Here is a 26,814-nt window from a genome sequence, read left to right as displayed (position 1 = left end):
TGTCCTTTGGTTTATTTAAGACTTTAATATTTTAACTTACAGATAAAAATTATGGCTTAGTCCTAAGTATGAGCTGGCCACATAACCATGACCACTCAGCTTATATAGACAAGAGTTTGCTGCCTGCTGAAGGGAGGCAGAAAAGATAATCCTATCACTTTTTTACTTTGTCTCCAGAAGTTGACTGTAGAATTTAGAGGCTTACTCATAGCAGGAAGGGAGCACTGTTCAAGTGGGGTTTTGCCCCTATTTATGAAGTATTGTCTTATATTTCAATGAATTTCAGAGCTTTGTTGATTTAATTCCCAATCAAGTAAGTTATATCAGAACTAGAACAGCAAGATGTATAAAGGAATTCCAAAAGGATTCTGACTGAATTGATAATAAGTATTTGAGCTGTTGCTCAGAGCAGGAGGATATGACTTTGTCTTGATGGATATGGTGGTCGAGACTGAGATTCAGATTCAGTGGTTGTTCTCTGCAGAGACCCTGAAAGAACTCCCAGTGCAGCTGAGAGCAGCCTGTTTTTCTGCATTTCCATATCACTTGCTCTGGGAGCCTTATGGTTTTTTCACTGCAGTTTGTCACTGTTTGAATGGTTTCTAAATCCCACCCAGGTCAATTCTGATGCTAGATATCCATGTTCCCATAGTTAGCGATCTGCAGATGATGCCTGCAGTCTGAAAAGAGAGAGCTTTTCAGCCAAACCCTGCTCCAAGGGAGAAGTGTGCTGAAAATGATGGAAAGCACCCTCACAAGATAATAAAGCCCATTTTTTTAACCTATGCAGCACATAAGAAGAGAGCAGGAGAAATCAAGGATATTACTGGTGTCTTGTGTTGCTGTGGCAGAACTGATTTTTATAAGAGAAACTCTGGTTAGACTGCAAGAGAAGAAGGACAGATATCATCTGAAAATATACATGGGTTTTGCTGGCTGGTATTTTAAGAGCTTTCTGATATACATCCAGGTACCTGAGGCTCTACCTAGTCGACTAAGGCATATATGTGTAAAAAGGGTTTTACAAGTTCTGTCCCACTTCCAAAGCACATAGAGAGCAGTGAAATGAGATGTGGTGATGAAAAACTGTTTCTACAGTGCTAAAGAACTTGAAATATATGCTGTTTTTTGATGGGGGTGGTGCACTTGGTGTGGAAATGGAAGAAGGTCCATGTCTGGCTGGAGAGACTAGCAATGCATCTGCATAATGCCTTAAAATGGTAATGGGGGCAAGGCAGTGACATTATGGTGCAAAACCTTTGCTAACCAAACAGAATAATGCCCTCAAAGGGAGCATCCTCCCATCCAGCAGCACTGGTTGCATGTGACAGCTCTGTGAGTTGAGAAAAAAGACCCCCCAACTTTATCATTCTCTTTACCTTCTGGGTTAATTTTGCAACCAATTAACCCCCAGGCTGGTTTGCTGTGTGGTACAGAAGCAGCTGTGCTGATAATGCTGAAATGTGCATGTGTGATTAGGTTGGGAGGGGGCCAGGAGAGATGCGACTCTGTTCCAGGGTGCTGGCACCAGTCATCCTCCCGTGTGTACTCCCAGCTGGCCTGAGGTCCACAAAAACAAAACATCATCAGCTTTTGTGCATGGATGTTGCTTATGGTTTTTTAGGCTTCCACTTGGCTGCAGTATTTTAATTGCTGTAACTCTGTTTGAGAGGGATATAAGCTTTTTTCTCCCAGAGTGTTACTCTGAGCACAGATACCATTAGACCAACACTACAGTACCTTCTACCAGTACAGTTTATTACTATGTGAGAAATAAAAGCAAATAACTTGTGCTGATAAAAGCATTTTCTGTGGGTGCATCTGTGATCACGTCCAGTTGTGACAATGGAATATTTAAGACTGTGCATGTGTCAGGACTTTATCCTTTTATCTGGAAATGACTGTCAGGCTGCCTCACACAGCTTAAGCAACACATTAGCCATGTGTGGTGGAAAGGCCTGTCCCTTGCACTGGCACAAGGGGTGGGTGAGATCTGCTGGGGTTGCTGTTTTCAGGGTGACCCAAGTGCTAAGGCTGAGACACAGGTCAGCTGTGATTAGTAGAGAAGATGGCATAGTTATTTGATGCCATGCTGCAAAGATGACCAGCCCAAGTATGTCAGAAGTACAACTGTTTTAAATACCACTGAGATGAATATCCTGGGGGGTGCTGTTGTATCAAAGACTGTTGCCATTCCCCAAAACTTATCACAGAACCCCAGGAACCCTTATTTTTCAAAGCTCCTGTAACCTTCTACAGAGCAGCTGCACTATAGCTGGCGTCTGCATCACCTCTGGTTTGCAGTTCACAGCCTGGAGACACAGCAGCCTTGGTACTGTGCTTAATGATCTGAAAGTCAGCATGCTCAGGACTGTCCTAAGGTGCCTTTAAGATCCAGAAACACATTTCTTTTCACAAAAGCAAAATGAGAGATCTTGGAGGCCGCGTGATTAGCCTGGAAAGCATTCATGTCTGACACTGTTTTCAGAGTAGCAGAAATCAAAGGTAAAACCAGTAAAGGGTATTGTGAAAGGAAAACCAGCAGGGGTTGGGCTTTAGGAGGGGACCAAAGCAACATTCGTGCTAGCTTGGATAAGTTACTGTAAGTGCCCCAAGGTCACTATCAGGATGCTATTGAAATCTAATAAATAACACCATCACATTATTTAGAAAAATTAAAATACAGAGTGAATCAAGTTTAATCCAGTGGCTTTAGGACAAACGATAGTAAAAGTAAAATACAGAATTCTGATTCACATGGCTCTTTATTCTAAAATTTGTCTTTAAGAAATTACAAGGTAAATGAAACACTTTCCACTGTTTTTAAGAAGAAAGGTCCTTGCAATTAATTACTTTGTTGACTAATTAATTACTTTGTTGACTGACTAATTACTTTTCCAAAGGCACCATTTTTTTTTTTTTGAGACAGAGTTGTTTTTGTAGCAAATATTTTTAATACAAGGAAGTGGAAGTGTAGTGGTAAACCATGGTCTTTGCTATTGTATTGCTTCACCGCTGGGAAATTATATTGGATGGGTGATAGAAAACATATTTGAAGACAAGTAATAATGCTAGTAAAGGAACTAAAGCTTTAAGCTGTTAAGGACATTTCTCTTCACTGCCTGATAAAGAGTAAAAGGTGGAAATTGGAAGCTCCACAAGTCATCAGCTGGAATTATCTTCCTGGAGATCCAGGAGAAAATAGAAGTCTGTGGGCAAGACCATTTTTAAGGGAACTGAACAGTAAAAGCTAGCTCAATAGGCTATTTTTCTTGTTGGTATAAGTGTTTTCTTCTAGAAGAGTTTTATTTCATCCTCTCTTCTTCCTGATTTTTCTCCTGATTGAGCAGGTATTGTTCAAGGGGCAAATGAGAATAAATTAGTCTTTTTCTTTGATGATGGTTATCTTTACTTGACAATAATTTGTGTGTAGCAGGAATATAGATGTCCTCAAATAGTATACTCTTAAATCAATAAAAAGAATAAGGAAGAGTCTGAAAGCAGACAGTCAACATGGCTGGAGAATTGGTGGCAGGTATAACCTCTACCTCACTGTAATCATTGTGAAGTTTTTGATAATATATTGTTTTTATTTTTTGATAATATATTTTTTTAATTGTTTATATATTGTTGTAAAACAATATATTGTTTTACATTTTTCTTCACTCTGTCACAGTAGTCAAGGATTTCAGGGATTTCAGGGATGGAATTTTTTTAAGGGGGTACCAATGGCTTCTGGTATTTGGAATTGTTTACACAGAGTGGAAGAGCTGTGATGTTAAACACTGGAGGTAATTTCATCAAGAACCTTGACTGGAGCTGGGTTACACAGAGCAGACAAATGGAGGCTGATGCAGTGTCCTCCTGGAGCAGGAGAGCTGACTTTCCTGCTCAGCTTTGGGACTTCCATATCACTACCAAAAGTGCAGACACAAAGAAGGATATAAGCAAATTCTTAATGACTTGACCTTTCTGAAGATACTGTATATGTGACTTTTACCCTTTTCATTGTTACCATCCAGTAGCCTTTCCTTATAAAAGAGGGGGGGAAAGTCTAGGACAAAACAAATAAGCCCTGAATTAATTAATGTGAGTATGACAAGTTACAGGATGATCTCCTGGGAGCCAGGCAGAGATATGGCTGGGATTTTGAAGTGTCTTGCTTGCACATAAAGAATGACATTTCTGCACAGTCCTCATCATTGCAAATGATGAACTTTGTATCCAGGCTTAATGAGACTGTATGGCTTTTTTGTTTGTTCGTTGGTTAGTTTGGGGTTTTTTTACAGAAGGAGCTGGTGGCAATAATAGAAGAGAGAAAGGAGCAACAAGGAAAATAAAGTCAGAACCAAATTATTTAAGAGAGAGAACCTGATAATGGATTTTGTCACAGCGTTTTCACAACAAACAAAAGCACATTAATAGAGGTTTCCTCTGACAGAAATACAGAGCTTAGGGTTTCTTGACATACATCATTTCTTTCTGAGCATTTGGACTGAAAACAGGAATAGCATGACAGATTCCAGACTAAAACTTTAGCTAGTGCAGTAGGATATGTCAGAACTCAACTAAATTCTTGTAAATTTTTCCCAGTTTATTAACACTATTCAGAATATTGTAAAAATGGAAACCCTATGGAAACCCAGTTAGTAAAAGCAGACAGCACTGAAAACATATATAATATAAGGAAATATCCTATAAATTGTAGCATGGGACAGTGAAAGGTGATGTAGGTAAACTTCTGGGAAATGCAACGGGCAGCAGTACAAGAGAGATGTTCTATGAGAGGCACCCATGAAGTTGGATAACTCACTTCCCATATGGTACCCCACATATATAAGCATCAGTGGAAGAAAACAATTGCTTGTGGCAGTATAAAGGGGGGTAATGCTGTAGAATAGGGAACTTGAAAATTCTGGCTGATTCTTTAAATGCTGATTCCAGCAGCAATACCATATGAGGGGATAACCTTTTAATAAGCATAGCACCACTGTTCCATGGGCCATTCAGTTACAAACAGACATTTTGCACTGTAGAATTGAGTACAGGATTCTGTACAGTATTTCCCTTTATTTTTTCAGTGATTAATTCTGAGAGCTGAGATGATATACCACCTGAGGTTTTCTCTGATGCTGAATCAATTTTCTGTTGCTCATATTATAGTTATTGGTTCTGAAAAACCTCTGCAAGTTTACCACCATATATGAAACTGTTCCTTCATTAGTGCCTGACAATCCACAAGGACATTTTCATGGAAACTTCTACATCTTGACCTGTAAATTTTCTAGTATTTGAACAACCTTACTGTGAGCAAAAATCTCCTCTACTACAGGGGGGGGGAATTATTTATTTGTACAGTCAGCAGTGAGTGTACCCCTAAGCTATAATAAAACTGTTGAAACCAAGTGTTCAGTAACTTCCCATCTAGAAACATTTTTTCAACCTTTCTCCTTATAGTATTCTGTGGTTTGAATTATCATTTGTTAAATATATCATGACATACTATTTACCACAGACAATGGCTTTGAGACCTTTGTATGGCTATGTCCCCTTGGAATTTCATAAATAAATCACTGAAAACTAGAAATATAATTCCATCCCTCTTGCTGCATTTTATGTCTTCTGAATGATATCTGCTTTGACTAGGATGAGACCAGGTTTATTAATGTTGCTTCGTCACCTGCTAAGGGATGTCATGTGCTGAAACAGGATTTGGACTCTGCTTCTTAACATGTGGGGCTTGTAGACCATAAAGCTGTTATCCCAGATGGGGGGGAGGAGGAAGGAAAAAAAAGGGGGGGAGGAAAAGTACTTATTATTCAAGACAGTTGAACAGATTGAGGATTCTTGGTTCATCTGAAAACCTCAATTGAACTCTCCCCAAACAAGAAAAGGAATGAAATGCTGCTTGACTATGTTTTTTTCTGCATTGCATTTTGACATTGATTTGAACTGAAATTTCATCTTAACTAAAAGTCAACATCTTTAATATTCATATTTCTTTGGTGGCTCAGGTCTGTACACTCAAGGATTTGCTGATAAAACAGCAGTATTTTTTAAAAGTTGGTGGTTTTACTTGAATGCTTGCAGAGAGTAAATCTTAGAGAATTGGTCTATTACTGAATGTGGATCTGATTCGGAGTTGGTGAGGAGATATCGATGGTCATCACTTCTCATTGTTGAACCATACAAATAAGGAAGGCACCTTATACTGGCTCATGCAGGCTTATGAAGAGAAAAACAAAAAAATAAAGCCTCATTCTGACCAGCTTGGTTTATATCTTACTGCTTCACTTTCAGGCATCACTCATTTAATAATGCAGCCTTATCATACAACACATATAAGCATATATCTAATTGAACCTTAATTGTTGATTTGGCATGACACTGCATATGGATAGGCCCAGAGGATGTGGGTTTAAATCTTTTTGCTGGAGTACATGTGAACTCAGAACAAGTAAGGCTCAGAACAAATGCCTGTGCTTACTGCCTCACCACACTGGGACCAATTGCTGTGACGCTGTCCTGTAAAGTGCATTCCCTGTTCTGATTTTGGGTGAATTCAATATGATGCCATTTTAACACTTTTTTTCATATTCATTTTGTGAGCAGAAGAAAGATTTTTAATCTGAGTTGCCATTTTTGTCCTACCTCCATTAAATAACCAGATGGTAATAAACCTGATTTGATGTTATATTTACTTTTGTAATAATAATTAGGTGGCATTCTTACCTTCCAGAATTAATTTTTAATCATTCATCATTTTCTTGGATCTCTTTGACCATATATATATAGTCTCTACTAATATTCATTATGCACTTCATATACACTGAATTAGAAATTTTTAAGTTGTTCTAATTCTGGTTACATAATTTTTTTAAATTATTTTTCACCTTTAAATTGAGGAAATTCTTCTTGTAAATCACCTTGTTACTGTTCTAATGCAATCAGTATTTTCATTTTATATATTTCAGCAGAAGACTTACCGATGTACTTTGGCCTGCAATGTACTGAGATCAGCCATCCATTTATTAAATGCCCTCCTGGCATTTAGAAGCAATATCCATTCTGCAAGAGCAACAAAGTGTGAAAACCTGTAGGAAGTAACATAAATAATGGTTTATCCGGTTGAAACGTGGAGCCATTGGTTTGTAAATGGCACAGGTGTAATTCACATGCTGCAATTTGGACGCTACTCTGTCATAAAACCATCTGATTCTTGCCATGGCTAAGACATATCACGTAGTGTATCACTTACTTCATACTCTGTAGCTGGTTGTTTATTTTTGGAGATGTCTGAGAAATTAATTACTAGATCTAGTGGCTTCATGAAATTAAATAAATTCTGAAGCTGAAGTAGAATATGTCTATTGCATCTTCCTCTGTCTCAGGCCTTCTTAAGTTGCCTCTCAGATAGTGAATATCCTATTTATTGTTAATTACAAATAGGTGATGTGTACTTACATTAGACTTTGCTTATTCTGCCATTTGCAGAAGTAAATTAGTGGCACTGAGACTATAACCTTCTTTAAATAGTGTGGCCAACCAATCTGCTATAACCACACAGTTTTAAAGCTGAAAAAGTTGTCTATGGAAACTTGATGAGATTTCGAAACTTAACAGTAGAGAATTAAGGGGTTTTTTTGTGTGCTGTGGAATAATTTGTCTTGTAATTTAGCTTTAATTCACATTTTCACAATTAATTAAACATCAACCTAATCATTATACACATAAAGCATTTAAATTGATGTATGAAGAATGATGGGGAATGAATAATGCTTTGAAGATCCATTTCAAATTAGTTGTTTGATTAATGAATATTCCACAAGGGCATTTGTGTGATGACCTCTGTTGATGACTTAAGGAAAGGCATGCCTGTTTAGATAATGAGAAGACAAAGTGAGTGAGAGTTATCTCTTTGAATAAGCAGTGTAGAATTATGAGGATTAATCTATACAAAGCATATTACTCTTCTGCATTGCTTGTAAGAGATAACATAGAACTGTAAGTTCAGTAAATAAGTTTGGCATTTGAAGATGCTGCTTAGTGATAAAATGTGCTGACTGTGCACTTATCTTGTCTTTCTCTGGATATGGAGGACCATAGTGGAAGTCTGTTCCTCTTCCCAAGCCCATTATGATCCTTCACAGCACCTGACATTGATTTCTTGTGTGAAAAAGAAGTAAAATGTTTCACACTGCAGTTCATTTGCTTCTCATTGTATCTATAATTAGCAAGATGAATTGTAAGTGCTTTACATGGTAACCTTACTTAACAGATTTGATCTCCAGCTCTTTTATTTAAGCAGTTTACAAAATGTATGTAGAAAAGTAATAGTAATCTTTTATCTTATCAGGGAATATTGGATAATCAAAAGAAACGAAGAAAACTTCCATGCACTGGCTGATCTAGAACAGAGCAGAGCAGGTTTCATATACCTTCTCTCACTTTTTTCCCATTCCTCTGAGTCCCTTTATTTCAATATTTTTCTTCTCTTAGTTGCAGTGTCAGTGAAGCTGGAACAAAATTCTGACATTTCCTCTTAACCCAGAAAATTAAGTACCAGCCAGATTTTCTTTTGCTTTCCCTGGAAGTAGAGACAAGCATAGCCCCCTATCTCTGCTGGGTAAGGTATTTCAAATTTGTTATCAGATGTAACTCTTTCTCTAGATCCTGTGTGATTTCAAGGGATTTCTGCAAAATCTGGAGATGCTGTGTCCTGGATACAGGAAGAGCAAGAGTTCCCATTTCCCCAGCTCACATACCATTAAAAATAATTAGAAGGTAAATTAAAGCAGACTTGAAGTAAGGGCTAATGCAGTGAAAATGGTGAAATAAATTTTGAGTTAGAGAATATCAGCACACAGCTGTCAATCACAGTATTTACACAAGAGAAATCAGAATCATGCCCACTGTGACATGTTCCAATATGCTCCTCTGGAAAGGCACTATTTAAAGCACAGTACAAGGACAAGGCCACAAATAGTAGGACTTAAAATATAGAATGCCTTTGCATTCATCAATGGATAATCATGGTTTGAAGTTTATAGCTCTAAAAGTGATCTCTCTGAGATTTGTCATTATTTTTTGCTGTATTTTTAAAACTTTGTTGCTGATAAAATTAACTCTTTCTTGTGATTGCAATGAATAAGTGAGAATGACAGAAAAACTTATTTATTAATAAGTTCTTTTTACATAAAACTTTGAATCAATACATGCAGCTGAACTTGCATAGAACATTAAGCTGTGATCAGGGAAAATTTCAAAAATAAAAGTTGTCCCTGCCCACAGCCTGGTGGTTGGGAAACTGGATGATCTTTCAGGTCCCTTTTAACCCAGGCTATTCTACTAATCTATTATGAAAATTTAGAAAGTTGCTGCATTGTGGAACTTAGAAAAGCTACCTGCAGTGAGAAGCTAGGAGGTAGATATGTTAGGCAAGGGAAATTTCTTTATTCATGCATAATGCCTAACAACTCCATCTAGTGCAGTGTATAGCCTCTCTTGTGGTATTGATTGCACTAAAAGTAATCACTATTTTTATAAAATATCTTTAAAACCTTCTTACAATTATCTCATTTCTAATGATCCATGAAGCCCAAAGAAAAAAATATCCTAGGGAAGATACGAGGACTATTCTGCCTCAAGAAACGAGAAAGCAAGTGCTTGCCTCCAATTTTTCAGCTGGTGCAACCAGTGTCCTCCAGGAACCCCACTGCTCAGGGATTTGTTTGCATTATTATACACTTGTCTTTGCTTGTGGTATAGTTGAAGTGAAAAGAAGGCATTAGTTTACTTTACCTTGTGCACAATTTGGAAACTGTGCTGGGGCATATGTGAGTGTGCATGCACAGATTCAAAGCTAGCACCAGAATAGGGGAACTACCATTTAACCAGAGATTCTTCTAAAATTGTAACACATACCCCCAAACTACTAAATGTTTTTATACACCCATGATAGAAGATCAATAGAAAGATCAATTGGAAGTTTTCAGCTGACTGCCCTGTGCAAATTGTCCTCCCAGGACAGAGCTCCAGTGGGAGTGGCCAGAGAAACTCACATCAGCTCAGCCAGCAGCCAGAGTAACAGCAGGCTGGCATTAGAATGCCTTCACTAAAGGGTGAAACTCTCTGCAGTTTCTTTACCACCAGTGCATCTAATTTTTTTTTTCCTATTCAAACTTCTACTCATTAGTGTCCTAGAAAGAAATAGCCTTTCTGTGAAAATGAAATGTTGAAACTCTGCTTCTAAGTGTATACTGTTCCACCCTTACATTTTCGGTGCTGAAAACTGGTTGTTACATCTACAGCTGAACCCTTCAAATCCCGAGTTTATTGAAAGTAAAGGGAACAATTTGGAAACTGTGCTGGAAAGAAGAAAATCCTGAGAGGGAAGTATTCATTGGTAAGGTATCCAGCCGTGCAAAGCTGTTTGGAGGGGAGAGCTGCTGCCTTTATTCTTGAATGGCACAATTCAGAGAGCTTTTAGAGCAATAAAATCGCACCTTTGGCAATCACAGAGAATGATTTCTGCACAGAAGTCTTGCAATGTAAAAGTATGTGCAGTGGACCTTGAACTTGTTTGCCTGGTCCACCTTGAGGAATCTGGGCAGTTGTTTATGCATCACTGTCATGGTTCTCCAAATTTACCCAGAGAAGCCATTCATTTCCAAAGAACCAGGTGGTTTAACACCTGCCTGGAGGAATAGATATTATCTCCTTCTGCACTTTGAAGGGCCAGATATAATCTACTTCTGTATTTTACAGACCCTGGTACAAAGAGATTTTTATCTTACTGTGCAGGTGGTTTCCTAAATTCTTACCCCAACTTTCCTGCATTTTCAGGTTTAACCAAACATAATATATCAAAATGAAATTCAATGAAGTGATGGCTTTATTTTGCCTTATCTCATTTAGAAAACGGTGTGAACCATGAGGTATGAGGTCTGTCAGGTATCTGTCTCAAAAGAGAATGAACTGCAGCTCCCCTGAATCACTGTGGCAGCTTGAGGGAAGATTAATGTTGAACCGTCCTGAGACAAGATATTTTAATTGTATTTAGGGAACTAAATTAGTCCTGTATGGATCAATCCAACCTAAGCCAATCTGTTTCATTTTCATTTTGCACATCAGAAATTGAAACATGACAGAAAAATTCAGTTCTCACAAATTTACTTTCTATTAGAAGTCTTAACCCCAAATTCTCTATTAAATTCTCAACTGACATGTAATATTTACTTTTTCCTGCTAGTGGCTGAAAGCCAACTTCCTTCAAGGTTACTGTTTGCAAAATCCTTTTGCTGCACAGAAGGCATGCAAAGATCAAAGCTCTCCCTGAACTGCCTGGTTTAATCAGGGAAAGGTGCTTCTTCAGCTCATCAAAACATACACTCTAAAACCAGGCAAACATCTCAGAATAAACAATGCATAATGATTTCACTCTGAGGGGCAGGTTTGGGGTTGTAGCCATTCTGCCATGAACATGGACAGCTTTAGTCAGCCCGGACAGTGAGCTAATTGCCTTCGCTTCGGTCTGTGGTAAAATGAGCCATTTTGCACAATCACAAGCCAGCAAATTCAACAGCAGGAAGGGAGAGAGAGAGGGCATTGTGGAGTTGTTTCACAAGGACCAGTAGCTACTGCTTGCTGGTGAGAGCCATTCCAGACCTTATGCTTGTAATTGGCTCTCTAAGATGCTTTTGCTTTTTATGTTTCCAAGTGAGCCATTCAGCTAACGTTAATTTCATTCAATGGCAATAAAGGTGAAATCTCTCTAAAAATAATTCTCTTCTTTTGCACTGGGATATGATCCCTATGTAAACAGACTTTAATTAATGGCAGAGAGCATCCCTTCAGCCAGCAACCCTCCCTTGCTCTGTGCAGCTACACTAAATCCATGGCGCTTTAAAAACGCCTCCTTAGACACAGCATCCGAGCCTTTCATCCCCTGCCCAGCACCCCTCTCTGCAGTGAGACGCAATGGATTTGAGTGATGTGATACAAAAATAGCACCTCAGCAGCTGGAGCGAGCCAGCCTGCTGTGCTGTCGGAAAGGAGAAAATGTTTCAGTTTGTTTTGTGGAGGTTCATACAGTGGTGGTATTTCCATGAGTTTCAAAAAGCCTCGTCTTTTTTTTTGTGTCCATATTGAGAGGTGATAGTTTCCAGCAAACATGGTATGCCTGTCATTGTCGGCTTTGTCTAGGAGTTATTCTCACCAGAAGTCAGGGCATAAAAATGTTTTGATGACTCACGGGTTAGGTGAAAGAGTGTTGTACTTTTCATCAGCTGTCGGTTGTCTCTGTCTTGCTTTGGTGTTGAGGGGACCAATGAGCCACCAAAAGAGTCATTTTTAGATCTCGAAATTTCTTAGCAGCAACTTTCTCTTGGCCTAAGTTATGTAACTTCTTCTTTACCTCCACAGTAAGTCTGAAAGTTAGGTAGTGAAGACATTGATGTTTCTGAGCATTTTCTCACTGCTTGTGGCTATTTTAAATTGGCTCTCTGTGATGGTAGTAAGTCTAAAGTGATGAGCGTCTGCCTGCTACAGCACTGCTGAGTACATGCAACTGGTCTTGCCAAGTGTTGCTGGCAGATCCTCCCTGCCCACCCTGAAGGGACCAAGTCAGGCAAGCTCCTTTCTGCCATGGAGGGCCCATGTAATGCCAGGGAAAGTGCTTTGCGAAGGGTGATTCATTCATGGGGACTTCAACACCTCCCTTCTGTTCCCTCTGCAAGGGCACCTCACTGACAACCTTCATGTGCTACCTGCTGGTGAGATTGATCTTTGCCCTGCGTCAGGAAGATGTTTAATGATCATTCAGGTTAATTTCCAAATGTCCTTGTGATATCCTTCAGAGAGGAAGATGAATGGTGGGTTTGCTATATTTAACTGGGTTTTGTGAGAGATTTGTTCTGCTGGTGGATCAAGGCAGTGAAGAAATGTTTGCCAGCAGCTGTGACCTCATTGGTGCTGCTGACCAGACAGAAGGATGGCTGCCTCTGGTGGCTTGCCTGAGCATGTGCTAGAGCCTCTCCCTCTGCAAAAAACAATAGAGGCGCTAGTGCTAATTGGAGCTTTGCACATTGAGGAGTTGCTTGTTGAGAAACGAAAGAGACAGAACTTCACTTGGAGAGAGGAGGATAAAAATCGAGGAGGTGACAGCAGGATGCTGTGGGCACAGTGTGCTGAACACCTCTTGATGGGCACAGCAGTGCAAGCAGCAGCTGCCCTTGCTGCTGGCTCCTGCCCTGTGTTTCATGCCTCTCTCCCCATCCCAAAGTCCCATGCTGGCACAGCTGTTTTATTCCAGGAAGGAAATGAAGCAGTCTGGAAAGTAAATATTCTTGATTATTTTCTTCCAGAGGATATTCTTCAGCTAAGTCATATTCCTCCAGCCTACCTGACCCCATAGACACAAATGCAGCAGAAGGGACACATTGATTCACAGCCAGCAGCGAGCCATTGGAAAGGACAGATGGATGGGGCAGGAACTGGTTGGAGCAGACCTGCCTCTAAAAGCCCAAGCACTTCCATCCTCATGGCATCATGAAACTGCTCTGTCTTTTGATTAATATGCAAAAACCTGCAAGGCATTATTTATACCAATTAATTAACTGGATTTCTGGAAAGGAGCCCCTATTGCTTTTTAAAGAGCTTTGGTCATATAGTCAAAGGAACTTAGCTTTGGATCTCCTGTGTCTTTTTCCAGCAAAGAATCAATATTGGTTTTCAAAGAAACTGGCAACTCATTGTTTGTAAAATTTTTTTATTGTAGTTCTTGCCTTACTTGACTGTTTTGAGGAAGGAAGATATGGATTCACCACACTCTGTTAACTGGGAAATTCTTTGGTCTGACTGCCACAGTGACTAGGGGAGTTCATCCCAGAGATTCAGTGTAGTTACTGGCCAGAGGTCTGGGGGCTGAGAGGAAAACCAGAGAACTCCTTATTCCTACATCAGGCCAGAAATCATGAACTGGGACCATCTAAACCAAAAGCTAAATATAAAATGAAAGCAAGCCATAAAAATGGCTCTTTCTCACTTTATACAGAAGGCTGCAGAGGAGTTTAAAGGGCTCCATCACAGATGGTATAATTACTGCATGGCAAAATCAACCAAAATTGTGGCTTTAATATCTGAGATATAAACAAGATTTGGCCTACTTGTTGCATATTTCATTTTGCAGGCAGGAGTTACGGGTTTATGTACTGGAACTCTCTTTATAACAGCTTATCAAAAGTGCTTCACATGAACATATGTTTTCCCAGGGTTGTGTTTTCCAAGCATGCTGAACGATTTAGTAATACTGGCTAACGATGCAAAATGGTTTTCAATAGCAATTTTAGTGGCTAAATGAATCACACTTAGGTAAGGGAAATCTGAAACATTCCATTTTATGCAAAACTCCTAAATGACCTATCCAGCATATCTCTGAGGAGACGTTAACACAGGGTGGTTCACAGAACTGGAAAAATACTATGATATTTTCTCCTTTACAAATGGTTGGGATTTTAAAGTGAACTCTAACATGAAATGCCAACTATTTTCTTTATGCTTGTTATCTTTGAAAAGATTCATGTATATCTTTGGAGATGAACTCTTTTCTTCTGTTTTTGCATGTAATATGCTGAAATACTAGTTTATTGTCATTTGTTTTCTTTTACCTGTGATTTCTGCATGTCTTTTCCTTTTTTCTTTCTTATTAGATATTAATAAACTGAGAAAAACAGAAAAATACAAGTGATCTGACTTCAAAATCAAATGATATCATGCATATTTTACCTTATTTTATTCTACACACCTCTGAAGTAAGATATTTCCTCCAAAAAGGAGTTTTTCAAATTAACTTAGAAACTATGAGAAGATTTCTTACACAGTTTTGGACATGCCAGGGTTGATTAACAAATGCATTCATATTTGTACAACAAAAATCAAATTACTGTTAAGCCTAGAGAAAAGAAAATGCAATTAGCCAAGTTTCATGCCGTGATTTTTATCAGAAAACTTTTTGCACTATTCACATGCTTTTTATTTTTCTTAGACCCCCATCCAAATGATGTGATCTATTTGCTTGTTTGAGAAAACAAGAAAAAAAAGGAAGGGAGAGCAAAACAATGGAAAATCTGTTTGATAGAATGAAAGGCAACCTGTCCAGAAAAGTGACTGTTACTCTTGAGACACTAATCACTAAAGACGTTCATGGTTTGTGAATTTCATTCAGCATTCCAGGATCAGGAGATTACATTTCTGGAAGTGGTGCCTGAAAAAGTTCTTTATTAAGGAAGTGTATGCTATTCACTACAGCACTGGGTAGAATTTTATATTGCAAAACACTTCTTAACTTTTAAATAAATTTTATCCCTGATGACAAGTTAATAGATATCACACTAGGCTATTTGCTAGGAATTGATTTATGTTGGTAGTAGACAGAAACAGTAGCCTTCTTATTCTGAGAGAAAATTAGGAGTGGGATGTGGAGGAGGAAGTAGAAGAAATATGAATTTATGGTGATATTAATTAGAAAAATATTATAGCACCAGGGTCACACAAAAGGAGCGAAGCATTGTTTTACTTTATGACAGAAAGATTGATAGATTCCACCTAGGATTTGTGGCAAAAGCCCATTTTAAATTGCCATAAACAACAAATAAAAATTACAGCTGGAAACAATATTTTTATGCAACTGGTCTGCACAATCAGGATTTTGTTTTCTAAATTATTTCATACTTTCAGATGAAAGATATGTTGCTATTTAGGGAATTTCCATATTTTCGAAACAATCTCTGCTGAGACAAGAAAAAACTATCAATAGAGTATAGAGCTTAATGATTCTGTGAGAATATGTTATCCTCAATGCATATAATGAGAAAAATAGAATACTTGAGGTTGACATTGACCTATTTCAATTATGTCTTTGCTTTTCAGACACTGAAACATGATGTTTAGGACCAGCAGTACCTTGAATCTGTTCTTTCAATAGGCTGGAAGCATACTTGGGGACTCCATTGAAGTGTAAAGGAACATTTTAGGTTGGCACAAAAACTGATAGAAGATTACAGACTCTGAATAAATTTACTGCCAGCCAAAACCAGTTAAAAATGCAAAAGAAATTAATTTGCAGAAAAATTGGTCTTGAAATGTTCTCAAGCAACACTAATTTAAGTTATTCATTGCTTGTTACATGAAACTCAGAACGTATTTCAAAGGTCTCCATAATCCTATAGTGTCTAAAATTATTTCCAAATTACAACCCTTAATCTCTCTTTTTTCCTTTAGTCTCACTAAGAAGCACGATGGAAAGGTGGAGATCTGCATCAAGGTAAGGTGGGCACACTTACTGTGTTTGGGAAGTAAAAAAACCTGGCAACCTGAGCCTTTTGCCTGGGCATGTCAAGTGATGCTGTCAAATACTAAATCTGACTGCAAGATAAGCCAACAAGTGCCACCAAAAACCTTCATGACAGTAAAATTCAGCAAACTCTTTATTTCTGTGGGCTTCAAATATTTTCTTTTTTTTTCTCTCTCAAGGCTGCAACTTGCATTACTCCAACCGTGACAAGCCCTGGCCAGATCCTTGTTTCATTTGGTGCAACCCTGTGTGCTTTAATAAGGCTCCTGCCTGCCTCCAGCAGCTGCAGGCTGACACCTACCCTTTGCCTCCAAGGTACCTTTTATTTACCAAGTCCTCTGTAGGTCAAATGTTCATCATGTGCAAAGGAACGCCCCTCGATTTTGTGAAATTTGATATTATCGCATTCACATGCTGTCTGTATTATTTTAATACCTGAAAGACAGAAACTTATAAAACAGGTTAATGCAATGATTCTGTATCAATATGTTTACAGAGAAAAAGGACACCTTTGAACATTAGAACAGAAATTGAGAGAGTAGATCTTATTTTAATGTAAATCTAATGATTAGTTCTAAAATCAGCAGATAAATCTGTGTCTTAAGAAACAGATTTACAATATCATTAACATCTAATTATGCAGTGTTTATATTCTTAGTCTTTTAAACAAATTATCTTCTCTAAATATTTTTTTTAAGTCTCAAAGTAGCAGCTGTCTAAAAAGAAGGTATACATTTTCCTTGAAATTAATCCTGGGCATAGCAAATATTAGAAAAAGATAGAAAGTAAGATTGCATCCTCTTTCTCTATTTTTTTCACTCTGAAATTGTACAAATGACATTACAACATTTCAGTGTGTTTTTTATAAATAATTTTCATTTTACTTTGAATATTTGCACATTAATAACTTGGAGATTTTGTCATTTTCAGTGTACTCTTCTTTCATGAACACTCTATGATTATTCATAATGAGCTGACGGTGTCTTTGAAAGTACTGCAGACTGTGAAAGTAAGATGAAAAAAAAAATTAGTGACTGCAAATGAAAGACCTCATTAATAACTAAATTCCATGTAAACATTAGCATTAGAAACTTCAGTATGTCATCATTATATGTTTAACTCCTTGAAGCCGTGCCCCTGTAAGTGCCACCCTGGAACCTGTGTGACAGCATAACACAGGGAATCTGTATCCTGAGTTAATAAAATGTCTGCTCCAGACCAAGTGTGGAGCCCAAGCCTCATCCTGGATGCAGTCTTGGACCTCTCTCTGCACTTAAAGTACTGTTTTACCACTGATGAGAGAAACATCTCCTGCTCTAAAGCATTTGGATGGGTTTAAGAAACTGCTGTTTCTTACAGAGAAAGGATATTTATGTAGTTAATGTTGGTGGGTTTTTGTGTTATAAAGTTAGCCCAGTAATGCTGACTGCATTTGCATTTCTCTGTGTGTGCGTGTTAGTATGCCATTTTAAAATTCATTGAAGAAATATTTAAAGTGTTATAAGTTGTACCACTTCTCTCTGAGGAAGCTATAGAGGTATCTGCTACAGCCCATGGTTAAAGCTGGGACATATTTTTGCATTCATTAAACATTCAGCCCCTGTTAATTCAGAACTGTGTATTTTGGGACCGTATTCTGAAAATACCATAAGTGACAGGGAAAATAGCCCGAAACTGTGTATCTGTGAATTCAGTTTAATCAGGAGATATAAGCATAAAACATGAAGTTCCTTACTTGCAAATTATAACAGGGTGTCAGCAGAGACATTGCTTGCTTTTACTTTTTTTTAAAAGAAAGTAAATCTGCTGTAGGCATAAAAATAAAGCAAAAGTAACCTAAAATGAAACTAAAACCAAATAAACAAAACCAAATAAACATCTCCTCCCCAGAAAACCTCTCAGAGATCATTGACCTCATAACTTGATATGTGTTCACTTGGTGCTCTAAGAAAAGAACAAAGACCTGAAACAGTGCCAGGCTAAAAGAACACTTGCTGCTGGTTAGCAGCCACTGACAGCAGCACGGCACTGGGTTAGACTCAGATCTAACTGTGCAAAGCTGTAGCTTCCCTAAAGACCTGGGTACCTTTGAGGACTGAAAGGTAATGTGATCCTTGTGTGGGATTATAGGATGTGCCTTTCATACATGCTAAAATAAAATTTCTATTCCACGGTGAATCCAAGGTGCTGTTTATAAGTTAGAATCTCTCAAAATCTTTATTTGTACTAACTTCACCCAGACTCCACAGCTGGGAAGTTTCTGGTTAGAGAAATCCATGGCACTAAAGCAACTCATATTTGGCCCCTCTATCCCTGGAGTAGGAGGGAGCTGGGACAAACAATGTGCTCATACCCTCCCCACGGGAGCATGCCTACCTGCATCACCCACACAGTGTCATTTCCTCCTCCTCATTAGCTTCCCACCATATGAGACGAGAGAAATGTCCATGCGGACAAGCAACTTGTGCTTGATTTATTGTCGCTGATGCTGACACAAGTAATAAATTCAAGGGAAGATGAATATTGCCTAACAAGAATGATTCAAATAACACCTGCCTTCCTGGGCAAAGGAGCACTTATTTTCTTCTACTCCACTGACAGCACATTCACTGACCTTTACAGGAATGGTGAAAACAGCGCACATGCCAATATTTAAGAAATTAATGCCTTTTTATATCTTGTCTCTAAACAAATGTAATGGAAAGCACAGGTTCTGTGCTCTGGCACTTATTACATGGCAAAATTATGAAGATTAATTCTCCTATCAACAAAAGGGTAGAAATCTTACTTACTTAATAAAAAATTAAAGACATATTATGATAATGTAGAAGATGCATTAATTCTGAAATGTTGACGAATATTTTGAAATGCAGTGTTGAATAAGTGATTCTTGTAACAGCCAGTGGCAGCATAAGTTTCTGTCCACACATGAAGTATAAACTGTGATTCTCCCAAGTGAATGATATTAAGATTTGAATTTGAAGAGTAATTTGCATCTTAAAACCACTATAGCTCATTGGGCGCAGTTGATGAGATAATATCTCATAATAATAAGCCTTTTCTTATACCTTCTGGGTTTCAAGACAGGAAATAATTGCTGGAAAAGTATGATTTTCTCTGACCTTACAGATGGAAGTTCCCAAGGCCTGCAGAGACAGTCCTATCACCGTATCAGATATCCAAAACTCAAGCTGAAGAGATCTTGGGCCTCCTTCCTTCAATGGGCTCCCTCTGAGCGGGAAGCTACACCAGAATACCTCAGGAGATCCCTTCCAGCTTGTTTGCTCTGTAAGTCCCTGAATCACTTTATGCTTCCTTGGTGGCCCATGCGCTGACTCGTGTGAATTGTGGGAATTGTGGGACTTCTGAAGGAGTCAAAGAGCTAACAGGTGGTGCAAAGGGTTGGGAGAAGAAGCCAAAGGCACAGATTGCCTTGGGTTATGGCTGTCATAACATCTAGTACCTGAATTGAACATTTCACTGAGGAACAGTGCTGTAAATTAAGCTCTCTTCAGGCTAGTGCTGTTGGTGGGAGTACTCAGCTTCTGGACTGGTGTTACTGAGAGTTTGGTGGAGGAGCAGCAGCAGAGAGTCTGAATAGATGCCATATATTCACAACAGCAGTCTTTCCAGGGGGGAGGTAACCAGCATATCACACACAGACCTTGTGGGCTGATCTTCCTGCTGTGTCCCAAAGCAGAAGGCAAATGAAGGCAGAAAAGTAACCAAGATTTCTTTTTTTCTCCCCTTCTCAACTGTGTCATGGCTGCTATGTCAAAGAGGATGGTGTCCTTCAGCCATTTAAAGACTGTCTAGTAATTTTATTCCCTATTATAGGGACCAAGTTTCTAGTAAGAGCATTCTTTAAATGCATAGTGCTATTTAGTTGGGGGATTTTTACCTTCTAGCATATAGGTCAATATAACTATAGTTATGTATAAGCATTTAAGCAATTAGCACTCAGTAAGTTTTAAAATAATGAAAATATTTGGGTTCAAGGTAGAAATGCCAGCATAAAGGCATTTAGATATGGGTTGTGCTAAGCAGAACTTTAAGTTCTTTTTACTGTTTTATGCTAAAAGAACACAAATTGGCATTAAATATCTGTAGCTGGGGACCTCTCTTTTTCAGTTATGAGACCCTGGGTTATCTAGAATGCCAAAATATAAAGAAATGGACAGCTGATCTCTCCAGTCCCAGCAGGCTGGAGATGAGCAGGTCTTCACACAGCCACAGCTGCACACCAGGACATGTGCTTCTTTATTTCACACTGTGGGAATGACCAAACCAGGAATCTGATGGAATGCCCAGTATAAAAGTTCTTCTTTGTTCTAATTTTTGCTGCAGTCTTTGGTCAGATTCTCTTACAGATGTCTAATATGATGATAGCCCATAATGTTTGAGTTGCCCAATAGTTTCTCCCAAATTAAGTGAAGGAGAAAAAGAGCTTAAAATATTTATAATGCAAGACTGCATATCAAGTTATAGATAACCTCAGTTTGAGATGAATTGAGGCAGATGTCCTCAATTTTCTTTTGTAATTGTGGAAATTTTGGTGTGACTGACAAAGGTCACAGCCCATGGGTTTCTGGGCAGGAGGCTGATAACACTGTAAGTTGTGATTGTGAGACTGAGAGAGAGGAATATCCTTTAGAGTGTGAGTAATAGACAGAAATGTTTTCTACAATGACCAAATATTATTTTTCATCAGCCCCCTAAAAAGTTTCAACCTGCCCTGATTTTCTCCATTGAATCCAATAGAACTGGATTAAACTACAGGGGAGATGAGAACATAAATTTGATTCCTTTCATTCCATGTAATATTAGGGTTTGTATTCTTTCAAGCTGTAATAACCTCTAGACTTCAGCAAAATTGAAAACCTTTAAATAGCCTTTCACAACCTTTCAGTGTAGTAATGAAGTTTTAAGTGCTCACTGGGGATTTTCAGTTCAGAAAAATCTAAGCAGCAGTAGATATTAAAATCTAATGTTTACTTCAACTCTTTTAAAGCCTAATGGGTTTTTCTGACAGTGTAATTTTTAAAAGGTAGGGTATCATTTATTGATATAGTATACTCACCCTGGAAATCTTTCTTCTTTAAAAACTCTGGTGGGAACCTTATACTTTGTTGGAGCACCTGAAAAGCCAGCCAGAACAGGGAAAAGGAACACTTGCCAAGACCTGACTAGAACAACAAGCAAGTTTAAAAAAACCCCAAACCCACAACTCATGATTTAAACACCACAGGAGGCAAAAAACAAATTAAGGATGTAGATTCCCTGTGGGCACATAATTACAAGTATGTGAGTCACTGGAGTCAGCACGGTTGCTCATCTACCTAAAGACCTGGAGAGGATGTCTGGCTGCACTTGACTCAGGGAGTAGCTAAGCCAATTTTATTTATTTATTTGTTTATTTGTTCATTTATTTATTTATTTATTAAGTTGTTGCTCAAGGGGGTAGCAGTGGGGAGAGAAAATTGCAGGGTGAATTTACACTGATTAAAGAAACACAGTCTGTGTACACAGGCATTTCTGAGAAGCAGTGTGGGACTGCAAGGATTCTGGGTTTTTGTGCTGCTAAATTAGTGGTGAAAAGAAGATCTAAATTTCTTTGAGACAGTAAGAGTGTAAGTCCTAGAGGGACATTTTTCATTGCTGTATTGCTCTATATATAATGTTTTTTACATATCTGGTTTTATTATGCATACAAGCAGTTATTATTATTTGCTGGGAACATATAGTAAGGTGACTTGTAGGTTTCCTTCCTGTTACAATAATCTATTCAGATGGCACTTAGATATCTTTTGATGATGGTTTTTCATCATCTTAAATAATAAAATAAAATCAGAAGGAAGTACAGAAACAAGGAAATAAGAAAATGATCAAAAATTCTTGTATGTGACAGATAAAAGTCTAGTGCTTCTAGAGCAAAAAGTTACAGCACATTTTCATTAAGAAAATAAGCATGTAGAAGAGAGAGGATTTGCTTATGAATATCTCTTAAACACATAAATATATGCAAATAAAAAGAAACAGGTCCCAGCATAGATATATATGTAATAGCAAAACATCCCATAGCTGGTTTCTAATTTCCAGCTAATTTTAACTCATCAGTGTGTGCTTAACCTGAAGAGCGTGTTTATATCTATTGGTTAAAAAAATGCTATTGGGCTAACTACCACTGCAGTGTCCCAAGCTGCCTACTGAATTCCCTGTTACAGGTCCTTGTTCATCCATTCAGGACAGTGATAGCTTCAAGGGAAAGCAGCTTCCTCACCGGTCTGTGTAGTTTTCCTCTTGCCCTCAGACTGTGCTTCACAGAGAAGTGCAAGGAGAGTCATAGATTGATGGCTGACAATTAAGAGTAAAAAGCAATTACCAAAGAACATGAAGGCCTGTGGCCAGTGCTTTGCCGCTCCAGTTTCAGGCAGATATCCTTCCTCTGTCCCGCACTCCTGGTTCAACAACAGCGCGGTGTTGACACAACAGAGAATGCCAATTGTTGAGCAACGCACAATGGCACAACCCTTCAGTCCTCCCAAGATGAAAGAGATTTTAGGCTAAGGGAAAAGCTAAGAAGCCAGAGAAGTGTTCACAATATGGGAAGCAAAGCTTTAGAGAGAGACAAAACATACAATGGAAGAGGTTTGAGAGAGACATTGGTGGTTCAAAAGCATAAAAATCAGTCATAAGAACGTTGCAGAGAAGGATACTTAATTAGAAAGTTTTAAAGACTGAAATATGGTGTTTCCCTTTTCACTTGTCATGTGATGCTCAGTATTAAATACTCCAGTTGATGGAAATATTTTCAAGGAGTCATTTGAGCATGGGTATGGTTCCGGCTGCTGCTTCTGTGAGGGACACAAAGCTCCAGTCACCTTTCCTCCTTGTCTCCAGATATGAGCACTTTCTGACCATGTGAATGTAGCTTTCTGCAGCACATAAGCTATAGAAATGCAGTGCCAGCAGAACACTTGCTTTTCATTTTGCAAGCAAAAGTCCCATTCACATTTCTTTCCTGTAGATTTATTTAAATCAGTCTTGGGCAGATAGGAGGTGGAAGAAAACAAAAGGTTAGGAGCAAGAGGAAATGCTGACAGAGAAGAAAAGCAGGTTAGAAAGAATAATTGAGACCTAGAATGAAAAAATGACAAATGGATTACCCAGACCTCTGTTCTCACACAGTAAAAGAAGGAAGCAGGGAAATGAACAAAAGGGAAAATGCAGTGCAGAGAAATGGCAGTTTAGGGACATGAAAAGCTCAGAACAGCTGTGAACACACGCTGGGCCAGCTCCTTCACTTGGTGTAACTACTGATTTAGCAGGTATCTGGAAGTGGCTTTATCTGAGTGGGCATGTGTGTCAGACCCACAAGGGGAACAAAGCCAGGTATGCCTCTACAGTGTGTCCTGGTCTTTCCTTCAGCTATTTGAAGCCCACTCTTAGGAAATTTGTGTGCCTCTGCCATTCCTCACTGGCCCCTAGCCTTATGCTTGGATGGAGAAAATCATGAAATTCAGGCAGACCAAAATAAAAGGACCAGGCAGTAGAGTGGCAAGTGAAAACACTACTGGTGGATACAGGCTAATGGGCTTCAGAGAGAATAATCTGAATTTTCATGCACATTGCTGTTTTAAAATTATCTGTTAACCAAGGAAAAAGACTAGGATATCATTGTGGACAGGTCACTCTAAACCTCTGCTTAATGTGCAAATGTGAAGCAGTCGATTAAGAAGCAACCTAGTTAAACTGTTTTTTTAATGAACTGGATACAAAATAATACTGAAAACATCACCTCTGCCATGATTCAGAAAGATTCCCATCTCCCTTCAGCTCCATGCTGTTTTTCAGCCAAAGCTATTCTGTCTTGGAAAGAAGTTACAAGAGTGATGGTCTTCAGATGACAGATTTATGGCACATTTTATGACGGAGTGAGATTTCAGGTTCGCAATATGATCTTACGAGGTCCCTTCCAGCATGAGCTGCTCTATGAGCCTATAATTTTGAAATGAGAAGAGGCTGAAAACTACTGGGACAGCTACATGTGCACAGGGTATTGCCCAGCAGAGGGACTTTACACCTATGTCCCTTTTTGCTTAACAATGTATGTGAGAGGACAAAGATGAAAACCTATGAACTTAAAAAAAAAACCTCAAAAAACCTCCAGTTTACCCAGTTGGCAAAGATACTTCCAGATCCTTAGAGTTGAAAAAAGAATTGAACATTTGCAAGGGCAATGAAAGTCTCCATGCTATCTTCAGATAGGATCCTTTTTTGCACACATATTATTTGTGATTACAAAAACTGAAGTTTCTAGGCATGAGCTAATTGCCAGGTGAATGTCTCCATTGCAGAAAAGAGTGCTGTGCAGATATGGTTGAATTAACTGAGAGAGAGAGGTGATACACTCTCTGTGACTCCTGGCACTAGAAATTGCTGCGTTAACTATAAAGTTTGGGAAAGTTTCTATGGCACTGCTACTTTAAAACTGACATCACAAAGTAGGACCTTGTCTTGTCAGAGATTAGCTCATGTCTTCTCTGATCTCAGAATCACATGAAAAGATAGACTGAGTTCAAGATCATCCTAGTCTGTTTTTCCTCAACAGAGCTTGACTAAAAAGCCATGTGTCCTCATGTACTTTTTTTCTGTCTTTAAGACCAAAGAATGAGAATTCCACAAGCAAGCCCATTCACCCCTCTCACTGTTCTCTTTTGTTTTAAAAACAGAAAAACAGTCTTTTTTTTTTTTAAGATTCTAGTTGTATTTTTCAGTCTTATGAAATAGTTTATTGTAGAGCATTCTTATTTCTCTTTCAAGATGCTCTCTAATAGCATACAGTTTTGTTCAGTTTCTTCAAAATTCAGCACACCATTTTAGCTGGATATTTTCCAGTAATGGATGATAATTTTTTGAGGATATCTCTATGCTTTTTGCCCTCTCATCACAGCATTTTTAAAACAACAGGGCTATCTTAATTCACATTAGTGAGGTATATGCTTTTTGATTTTTACGCTGTTCTGTCATGTAGGTGGCTAATGAAAACATCAGAGAACAGCAGACTCAGGTGTAATGCACTGCAGAGCCATATTTGATATAGTTCTCTGCTTGATAACCAACCACCAGCAGCTACATTTAAACTACATTTTTCCAGCAGTTTCAAAAATGCAATGAAAAAAATCCCTCAGAAAACTTTTATTTAGCTTTCTCCTAGATGGTGTCAAAGGCCTTATTAAAAAGTTGATATTTGACATCTACTATAACTTACATATCTCCTCTTCCTGTCACAGGAAGAAGTCAAACCGTTATGGTGTGATTTTTCCCAACAAGTCAACCCACACTTGTTCATCTTGTTTTCTTTTCAGGGCATATGGATAGACCTTTATTTAATTGCTTGTTTCAGTGCTTTTTAGGAGCTTTGAGGTTGGGCTAGTAATTCTTCATTTTCTCTTGTACAAATACCAGCTTTCTGTTGGCCCTTGCCAGTTTTCCAATATCTCACTAGTCACTCCTGATTCCTCAAAGACAGTGGATAATAATTCTGACTTTGCCTCAGCCAGGTATTTAAATACAATAACTGAACAAACTGGTTTTTAACCTCCTGTTTGCATTAACCTGAGATACTATCCTGCTGCCATTGGTGTTGTTGGGTACCAGATTGTGGCTGGCTTCTCTAGTAAAGAGATGCAAAAAAGCAGTAAACTTGGATCTTCTCATCACTACCTGTTGCTGATTTTTCCTTTTTAATTTGTGTTCCAACTTTTTTTTCCCTCATCTTCTATTATAACTAATACTCTCAAATGATTTCTAGTTATGTACTCTGTCACTTCGTTGTTGTATCTCGTTTCATGCTTTTGTGAGTCTGTCATCTTTGGCTATTTCTGTAAGCCTGTCTGCGAGCAAATATAATTTTTGCCTCCTGTATGTCTTTCAGCATTTTTGCTATGTGAAAAGATTATTATTTAGTGAACTCTTTCTCTCTTATTTTCTCCTTGTTATAGCTTGCATTTATGCCCTAAGTATAGTCAAATTGGGGCACTGCTATTTCTCCTCCAATGTTTTATTTTTGCTTTTTACTTAGTTCCTGAAGAGCTGACTGGTCAATTTTTTGAGGTTATCAATATCTATTTTGCTGTTTTTTCTCTGTAATGATGCTCCCTTGAGATGTTTTCTGCATTCAAGTTTTCCAATTACTCATGTCATTAGAATCAAATAGAGAAACATTATTTTTTTTCTGGAGGTTCCTCTGCCATCTGCATTTAGTAGTTGTTGCCAAAGCATCTGAGGGAGAATGGGATTCTGTATCCCAGTATAACCAGTTTCCACTAGTTACTTATGTAGCTGAAATGCTTGGGTGCCACAAAGTCCTTTCATTTAAGTGGTTCTGGTCATGAAATTATCTTCTACCAGATCATCCTGTTTTGCTGAAGTTTATAGATTGCCCACTACAAGTATTTCCT

At 38.3% G+C, this 26,814-nt stretch overlaps 1 long non-coding RNA gene across 1 annotated transcript in view; it reads left to right on the top strand.

Annotated features, from left to right (window-relative positions):
- LOC113460015 (uncharacterized) overlaps positions 1–26,814 on the top strand; it is an 83,915-nt gene that overhangs the window by 13,783 nt on the left and 43,318 nt on the right. Inside the window, exons 2-4 of the long non-coding RNA XR_003381641.2 lie at positions 16,279–16,321; positions 16,531–16,666; positions 19,481–19,639. This is a non-coding gene — a long non-coding RNA (uncharacterized LOC113460015). The remainder of the gene's footprint in view (positions 1–16,278; positions 16,322–16,530; positions 16,667–19,480; positions 19,640–26,814) is intronic.

Source organism: Zonotrichia albicollis, chromosome 4, assembly GCF_047830755.1.
Source record: "Zonotrichia albicollis isolate bZonAlb1 chromosome 4, bZonAlb1.hap1, whole genome shotgun sequence".
Classification (NCBI taxonomy): domain Eukaryota; kingdom Metazoa; phylum Chordata; class Aves; order Passeriformes; family Passerellidae; genus Zonotrichia; species Zonotrichia albicollis.
This window is presented reverse-complemented; position numbering and strand designations above follow the sequence as displayed.